This window comes from Nesoenas mayeri (genome assembly GCF_963082525.1).
Source record: "Nesoenas mayeri genome assembly, chromosome: 1".
Lineage (NCBI taxonomy): Eukaryota > Metazoa > Chordata > Aves > Columbiformes > Columbidae > Nesoenas > Nesoenas mayeri.
Window position 1 is genome coordinate 149,439,236 of NC_137541.1, and position 10,117 is coordinate 149,449,352.

Below are 10,117 nucleotides of genomic sequence, written 5' to 3' on the forward strand. Positions count from 1 at the left end.
TTATCATCAAAATGGATACTGAGGAAAGCAGTCTGACACCAAGCAACTGCAGCAATGGAATGAATATTAAAAAGTAAGAAGAGTCAAGAAGGCTTGAAAAAAACAGGCGGTTTTCCATCGGGAGAATTGACACTTTTCACTTAATCAAAAAAGTATTCTCAAAGACATCAAAAAGTCTTTTGGGTTGGACTTGCTGGGATTACTTTGGAAAGTGTAGTTTTTCCATGGAAAATCACATCTTCTCAAAAATTTGATTTCCTGTGGGAAAAACAGGTGTTCCGGACAACTTCCCACATCCATAATTGTCTACCTCCAAAAGCAGCAGCAGCTTGGAGGGGGAACTGAAAAGAAAGCCGAGTCCACAAGAGTAGTGAAAGTCACAGCATTGTCTTCCACTAAATGCTGGACTCCTTGAACTGCTTGAACTCCTGGAGACATTCCAGGCCAGGCTGGACAGGGCTCTTAGCAACCTGATCAAGTTGCAGATGTCCCTGCTCTTTGCAGGGGTTTGGACTAGATGGCCTTTGAACTTAAACTATGGCCCTTCCAACCTAAACTATTCTATGATTCTATGATTCCTTCATTAACAGCCATCCTCCTGGGCTGTCACGGTGACTCTGTGGAGCACCAGCAGTGACCAGGTGCAGACCAGACTTCACTCATGACTGACAACACTGGCCAGAAGCAGCAAAGCAGGGAGATGAGGCCTCTTCTGACTTTGCACTGGCCAGCAGGGAATACGCAATGTCATTTCCATTTGCCCACAGCCAAGATGATTGTGTCTGTCCCCATTGGTACGTGCCTTTCACTGTGGGAGATCTAATAGCTAGATTTCTGTACAATTTTAAGAGTAATGCTCTGATAATTCTTTTTAGAATGTGCACATGACACTAAATGTTCAACTGAAATCCAGATATCCTTTTGCTCGTCACTGGTGAAACTTCTTATTTAATCTTCATAACACAGGGAGCTATACTGGAGGAGATGTAAGAGTAGGTTTTGCTGCTAGAGGAAGAAGCCATCAACTTGTACATTCAATGATGACATGAACTCTCACAAGGTTGAATCCTTAGATATGTTTTTGCTCCTTTTGTGGAGTTTTAACAGCATATATATATTTTATACATAGAGAATGTTAATTTTAGAGATGTTGATTTTTTTTTCTCCATAAACTGCATTTAAAAATAATACTGCATCTCAGTTCTGAATATGTATTGTGAACTGTGGTACTACTGTGCTAACAAATATTGAGTGTGCTCTGGGTAGAAGGAATCAAAATCACCATCTGCACTAAAAACCCAGCCAATATAGCAAAGAAATTAAAAATTCCTGCAGGGTGAGTGAATGAGCCACTGATGAAATTCAGGGTGCTGAGGATCTCACAAACACAGCAGTATTTATTCCCTCATGAACTATGGAAAAGACAAGAGGAAAGAGATTGTGTGGAAGAAAGTGAAGGGAGAACAGAGCCACTACTGAATAGTTATCCATTTCTGGCCCAAATACACTAGCCTGAATCCATTCTTATGAAGAAATATCAAGCCACAGTTTTGCCCTCTTAAATAGTCAATGCCTTACGCGGCAGTTCTGAAGTTAAGGGATCCTATTTCACAGTCACCTGTAGATCTTCCTGAAAATTTTCTCTTACTTCAGTTTTGTCTAGGAATTGGTAGGATTTCACTACAAGAAGCTGTGTAGTTGCCAGATACTTTGAATACAGCAGTGTTTCTCTGTTATTTCAAAATTCCCAGTAGTGGGAGGAGAAGGAAAACAGAAGGGGATTCAGCTGGAATGATTTTAAAAATTTTGATTGAAAAATATAAATATTTCCTTTTCCCTTGTATTCCCTGGTTGCCATAAAAACATAAAGGCTTTTAAATGGTCAAAATTAAAAGTTGAGTGAAAAATTCAAATGCCTTAGTCAAAAAATTTCAAGCCAAATGCTTTCAAATTATTAAAATTATCAGAATATTTTATATTGTTTACCCTATCAAGTAGTTTTTGTGAAATCACTATGATTTCACAAAGTGTTACTGTTTAGATGGAACTATGCCTTCTCTGATGGAAAATGGTTCCAACAAAGTTTTACAGTCTTCTCTGCAGAAAAGGTTATTGCACTTTGAGAACTAGCACACCATGGAAGCTTTATCATGCAAAGGAGAGAAGTGTCACTGGATACTGTTTGTCATCTGGCTGTAACTCTGCCTTCCACGTACCAAGTCTCTGTGTGTCTTTGTGTGAGTCCAACAAAAGTGGTTGCAGTGGTGGGCTGCCTAGTGGACAGGACAACTCCAAAAGCAAAACTAAACAGCCCCATACAAAGTCTGCTTACAAGTTTTCTTGCCTTAGTTCAGCCATCCTACCACTAAATTTCTACAAAGTTGTTCATATAGCCAAAGGCCATATCCATGATTGATAGATGGGGAAAAAATAAATAAATAAAATAAATAAATAAATAAATAATATATATATATACAAACAATTGACTTCCACAAGCAAAATGCCAAGAGGATGTGATTCTTCAAGGAGACTTTCATGGCAATCATCAGATGCTCCTTCCCCACTTTTGCAATTTGCAGAGAGTAGTACTTTCTTTGCAGTAAATTGGATCTATAATCGATGAAGCAAACAGCTCATTTTCAGACACTGAGGATATTGTTTCTGAGCCTAAAATTTCTAGATAAAATATCCATATCACAATCATACATTTTATTTTCATATTCATATTCTTAACATTTGTGAATAACACTTATTTGACAGGGCTTTTTACCTCCTTTGCATGAGATATGTTCATAAAATCAATGTTAATAACATAGCTGAGATGTCAAAAGAGTTACAATTCCATCTATACTCGTCCATATGGGATGTTATATGTATTATAAATAAAACATACTTTTGTGAACCTGAACTGAATGTAAACATGAAGTGGATCAAATAAAGTAAAAGATTTAGCCTTTTATTTTCATATAGTACAACAACTTAGGATCTCAGATATGAATACTGTAGGAAAAAAACTGTTACTCATTTTTTGTTCTGCCCTTCAAGTGTATTTGGTCAAGTACCATGTGCAATTAGACAGTAAGTTGTTGTAAGTCTACTGTTAATAAGGGCAGTATTTGTGGCTGTTGTTTAAAAAAAAAAAAAAAGGTATATTTTTGTCTGTGTCAGAAATGTTATATTAAGACTATACCTAATGAAGCAGATAGGAAGCATAATAGAGATATCTATGTTTTAACTTCATTTGTATTGTATTCGATATTGCCCATGCAATTCAGGAAAATATGATCTGGTTTGTCCATCTATTAAAAATAAAGACGTTTATTTTATTATCACTCAGCATCATCTGAAGTTTTGTGTCATGGGCACAGCCCTGCAGGATTGAGGTGGCCCTGACAAAGTGGGAGCTGGCCCTCACCCAGGGGATCAGCAAGGCCACCATGGCTACAGCCCTGCCCCAAAACCTGGCTCCCAGGTTGGAAGCAGGGCTCTCATTTCAGTCATCTCCTCCTTGTCCTCACAGCCACAAAGAAGAGCAGAAGTCCCTGAGCTCCAGGTCAATCTACACGCAGTGCGACTCCTTCCTGCAGACCCCTTGCCAAGGACCTTTCTCTTAGAGGTCTCATAGAGGGACAGGGGCTGTGGTTTGGGCTGCAGAGTTGGCAAGGAGTGCAAAAAGTGCTACAGAAGGAGGAATGCATATTCCTAGAGATTGCAGCTGGGTTCCACTTTTCATGTGAGCAGACTGGAGCAAGGGTTTGATGGTCTTTCCCTTTGTAGTGGGACATAAAGTCATTCTGGGCATTGCATGTGTTATAAATACAATTATTTAGAAATCAAAATTTTAGCTAACTTAGAACTAAATCTGTGCTTTTATCCTCCTATTAAGAGCTTGACCTTATGTCCATTGAAGTCAAAGGAAAGACAAATGAGTGACTATCTAAATACTACTATTATGACACATACCAAATAAACAGTGTATTTATCCCCCCAAAGGCTTTGCAAAAAATATGTGGGCAGTACTGACCATTCATGGATAGGGAAAATAAGGCACACGGAGTTATTTTCCAGGTTGGAGGTTGGAGCCATGAATATGATCACATCAGACAAATAGCTGAGGAATTAGTCCTAGGAGAGGGACTTCAGGGCATTTAACCTTTAGGAAACATTCACAGAAAGAGCATAGTTCTCAGCAAAGGGTTTGCACCTGACTGCTGGAGCATTGAACTTCTGTGACGGAGACTACAAAAACAGATAAAGGAAAACATCAACCTAGGGTGCAAGAAATTTGTCGTGACTGGGAGAGACATACGCTATCTCCACAATTTGTGTTAATAAATAGCAGGTGAAAAGCAATGTAAATGAGGCTGTAGTCAGAAATAAGGCTATGCTAGAGGTAGTGGACAGTGGGGGGAAAAAAATAAAGTACTTCTGTGGATGAAAGAATTGGTCAGGTTAGGTATATTTAATTGGTTTAGGAAACATTGGGAAGTCAGAAGGAAAAGATGAAGTTGGAGACTAACACAGGAAGTCTGGGTAATGAGGTGGAAGAACTAGAACTATCAAAGCAAGATGTGAAAACCTCTCATACAGAGTAGACAAAAGATGATAGAATAGCTCTCAGGATGGAAAATTATTTGAAAAGATCATTTGCTGAGGTTATATACTTGGTCATATAGACCTAAATAATTTAACTTCAATGTGGACAGACACAATTTTAATAATCTTAGTGAAAGAAATACTACTTCAAACTGCATGATCATGTAAACATTTGAAATTTGGCAGAAATTTGGGAAAAATAGTATATTGCATTGGCAGAGAATTAGTCCTATAGGTAATAGATTTCTTCCTCAAACAGTCAACACACAGAAAAGAAGGGATGCTATTTCATCTTTGAGCTTAGTGCATAAATACAGCATTACAAAATATCTGGTGATAGAAAATAACCTTGTATTGAAAGCTGAGAGTGATTATATTGTCCTCATATACAAAGAGCAACAAGAGAAGATATTTAAGCTGAAAAGATATTAATTAAAAGACAAACAAGTATACAACACTGTAGAATAGTTTGGAATGGGAATTAGAGGCAAAATTCTCATCACATGATTTGATTTCTGAAATAGTTGAAATATTGTAAACAAAAAGCAGAAGTAGTGCTAAGATAGATCCTGTGAATCAAACAGCAATGATGATCAAGTCCTGGGTGTGTCATAGTCCTACATCCCATATTGCTCCTGATACTAATATACATCACCCTAGGAGTCCAAGCACACTTGAAGTAAGTTTCAGTGTCATCTTTCAATGTAGAGTTCCATTAGTAAATCACTTCTCAGCCACTTGTTAATTCTTCCAAGTAAGTGTTTTCTGTGGTTATGACTGAAGCACTAAAATTAATTTACTCATTTGAAAATGGAACAAGGCCATTTTTTTGCCAAGCAACTAATGAATTTTACTGCAAGCAAAAGGAATTGACTATATCCTGCCAATTTACTAATGGAATATAATTATTATCTATCTATTAATAAGAGAGATTAGAGTGTTGCACTGCACTATGTTACTCAGCAGTTCATATCCATAAAACACTGGACACAATTTTCAGAAGGGTTTAAAGGGAAAGATGCTCCCAAAACTAATGGGTCACTGAGACCATGTCATTCACAGAATGGGGCAGTTTCACTTCTCTGGCTTCTTGTGAATTCAGCATGATAAGACAGAGATTATCTTTGACTAGTGACATTTTGACAACAGAGATATCCACTTTACGTTAGCTATGCCAATAACCACTCCTTTGAGGTTGGGCAGGAGCATGGCCATGGTGAGAGGAATTAAAAGGTACCTGTGACCCACCAGCCACTGGGTCTTGCCTCTGTCTCTCCCTCCTTTAGTACCTGTGTTGTTCTGATGCAAGGTCAAGCACAGTGATTAAGTCTGTCCTCAGCACTGCAGTGGGTTGTCTCAGTATGAACTTGCATATAGCCTACATATCAACAGTTGGTCCATAATGAGAGAAAGACATCTTTAAAAGATCATATCATCTCACAAAATCACAAAAAAACACCAGTGAAGTTCTGCTTCGTTCAATGTCACACTATACTGAGCAGTCTCCCAATCTATCCTTTAAATAAATTTTAAGGTAACCTTTTTTTACCTGTCCTATATACCATCACCTTTGACATATAGAGTATCTTATTTGCCTTCCTTGACAGTAAGGTTTTCCTACTCTAGTGATGATCAACAGCTACTGTTGTCATGGCACGAAGTGCAAAACTAGTTACTAAGCATGTAGAACAATATAAGTAGTTAGTAATAAAAAAAGATTTCTAGCTTCTATAGTTTGTTCCCAACACACAAAGATGAGATGACAGAAATATGACAGAGAAGTAGACTGAATACCAGAGGTAATATAATTGTTCAGGGCTAGTAAACCAGAGAGTTATGTGAACTTCATTATTCTATGTGACTGTGAAAAAACATTACATTCCAGCAAAGCAGTGAACTAATAAGTTCTTCTGCTTCATTCTTCTTTCCTGCTCATCAGGAAAGTAATAATTGAAGATATGATGTTATCTATTCTGCAGGATATTGTTAAATGTACGCTTTAAATATACTCTCAAAGCCATCTACTAATTGTGGATTAGTGATAAACTTCAGTAACTAGATGTAAAACAGTCAGTCTGAAAAGGACAGCTTCTATTCCTCAATCTTTAAGGTAGGCTATTAAAAAGAATTATTCCATCCGTGTAAAGCTACACGGAACATCCAGTTCTGCCTTCGGTAACAGGACAGAAAATAGCTATGGATCCTCGTTCAAATGGGAGATTGTTTTATGCCAAATATTGTCAAGACAACTGCCAATACAAATGCAAATGTCTGGAAAGTCGTCTTACACAGCCTCTGAATTGTAGCCATGAGACCATTAACATCCTTCCTAGTAATACACATGTGAAACGTGCTGTCGAGCAGGATCAGCTGTCCATGTGGAGGCAGAAGTTGTAGAAACACTTATCTCAGGAGACAAGGAAAGAAAGAGTTGAACCCAAGGAGTTAAAACTCTAGTCATCCAGAGATGTTGTAGTGATTAATGCCAAAGGCTGACTGATATTCCTCTACTGCATAAATTACTATGAAATTTGCACAATGTCTGATATTTGTTCATGCACTCACTACAGCAGCTATCCATGTAATGAGTCCATGTTGAGGAGCAAGCACAGGTACGCAATATTAGGTTTGAAAAAGAACTTTTCATTTTCCATCAGCCTGAATTCCATTTTTCCACTTCTGGTGAAGTGTCCTGAAGGATTTCAAATGATCAAAATTCTTTATAACATAATGGAAATATCTTTTTAGCAGCATAACATAATACTTGAATAAGAAAATAAATAAGATACATTTTCATAAGGAGCTTATTTGCCTGCTAAAAAGGAAAGATGGAGCCCTCACTCCTGAACAGGACCTCTCACAGGATTTCAATGCTCACATTTTAAGGGGATCTAATTTTTAAAAGGAGTTGAATGTTAGCTCCTTGAATACTAAATCTGCTTAAGCTACTTCAAAGCAAAAATACAAACTTAAGAAAATCTGAGCTGTACAAACAGTTCAGTCTTATGCCCAGTGAACTGACTACAATGTATGCTTAACTCATCTTGCATGAATGCTTGCATCAAAACTGGGGATACTCGGCACTGTTTTTTTATAATTTTCATTCATAAGCAGTTTCTATTCAGATACACTACGAGAAAAATACATGCATCACTGGCAAGGCAAAACCAAAAATGAGATAAGTCTTGTAGCTCATATGTTCAGAAAGAAAGGCTTTGTCTGAAGGATTTCTTATGTCATTCCCTTTTACTTAACTTAGTAAAGCATTTACAGTTGCATCTCTCACCCATTTTCTTCTCAACATCTCCTGTAGATTTATGTTGCTTTCCAACAACCAAAAGAATACCGAAAAGGTTTTTAATGAGACTAGAGAAACGATGAGTAAACTGATTTATTTCACAACATTGTCATTTAAAAATAGGCACACAAAAAATGCAGAGGTCTCATAGCAATTACAGTTGCTGCAGTCATGAGTGAAAATGTCAGAGAAAATGGGCATTTGGCAATACAACACTGAATGGCAATATCAGGACAATGTTGTGTGTTTCCATTACTCAGTTCAGCAATGAAGGCTAATGGTCCTGTCTCTGCTGCCACTGAATGCCGGAGTATTCCTGGAATCAAATAGAGGGTATGCAATTAAATAGGCACAAACTGTAGCTGAATATTCAAAAATAAAAGTCACATTAGTAATAGATTCTTGTTAATCACTCAGTAAGCCATTGTGACAGATGTAATAAATGCAGAATATCTGATTTCCCAACCTATTTGAAATGCATGGTCTGGGATGGTTTACAGTCATGCAGAACACTGTAGGGTAAATAACACCTGCACCAAGAGCAAACAAAAAGTACGGTGCCTTAATTAACAATATATATTTGTACACCTCGAGTGAAGAGGTAATAGTAATAGCCACTAATACTAAGATAACTTTGATTTCTAAATCAAGGCATTTCCGACAAATGAAGACAGGAATTGTTACATTTCATATGCTTGTCCTACACTCCATCTCCCCTATGCAGTAGCCATCAGTGGCCTATATATAAATATTTTGTATTGACAGGTACTCAACTTCTAGATAGGTAGTGAAGTCTTCATAATTGATGGTCATTAAGGCATCAAGAAATGGCTTTTCTTAAATGCAGGTCCACTGGGCCACATATATGTAGCTGGAACTGAGGGCGTGTGACAAGGAAGAGAAGAATAGGACTCAGCTGATGTCACATCTGATGCACTAGAAGATGCATTAGAGCAGGCTGCAACAGGACTTGGATGCATACAACTTCTTTCAGCCCTTCACACTGCTTCTGTCCCACCTTTGTCCTCCTAAGCTGTCACTAAGGAGAGAAGACAACAAAAGGGTATGAATCACATATATTTATTTGTTCTGCCACAGTGAAGAATTGCACTAGGCTATTGTTCTAGTGGGTTTTTTTTCCTCATTTCTACAGTTTATGTAACTTTTTATGTTGATTTTTACAATTATTACAAAGGTCAAATGGCTGCAGTTTCTCTGTGCTGAAGAACAACACAAATATGTAGGCAGTCATAGCCTCTGTTTTTCCGAGTAACTCACATATACCCAAAGAACAGAATGTACATAAGGGGTAAAATGACTGGACAAGGGCAAACATTCATACAAACAAGCTAAGCACACAACTCCTGATCTTCAGCTTATGCTTTTGCTTTTCAAAATAAAATTATAAACACCAGTTTAGTCTACATGCATCTCAAGTGTCTTGTCTTCTATACCTACCAGGAGCTGTGGGACCCAAAAGGGAATGTCATTGTCTGCAGTACCACAGAACACAACAGCTGGCAGACCCATCCAAAATTGTCTTCTTGGGCATCTTAGACCACCTTTGATGCTTTTACTAAATTGATGTTTGATGCTGCTGTTCTGGTTCAGGGCAGCTGTACAAGCAGCAGGAGCAGGAGCTGGTGAAGGTGTGGGCACACAAAGAAATGGACCAGACCCTTTAAGCTGTTGGTCACTTGTTGCCTGGCCAGAAGTAAGTCACCACATCTCTCTTTGTTTTCACTCTTCCTCATCTTGTCTGTATTGTTTTGAATTACGCTGTCTAAGATAAAATCTCTTCCTATGTGTCTGCAATGTGCCTAAGGAGGCCTGAATTTATCCAGAATACTGATAAACTGTTGTAAAATAAATAATAAATACATCCCTAGCCACCTTCTTCAACAGCCATCTCCCCAGTACAATACTATTAGCAATATTAATTCAAAAGCTGCTGTTCCTTGGCTCTCATTTGTTTTGAGTAATGTCTGGCAGGTTTTTATATAACGCTGTGAATGCAATGCACTGTTAACAATTCAACACGCAAAAGAATTTCCTGTAGTAGCGGATTTATAAAACTGTCATGTTGCTGTGCTTTTCCAGTCAAATGCTGTATTTGGCACAGTATTTACCACTAAATTAGCAATAGCTAATTGGTTATGATAATATTTTTGTTTAAAGAGGCATTTAACTTCATATGAGCTGCCTACCATTTTCCAATATTCC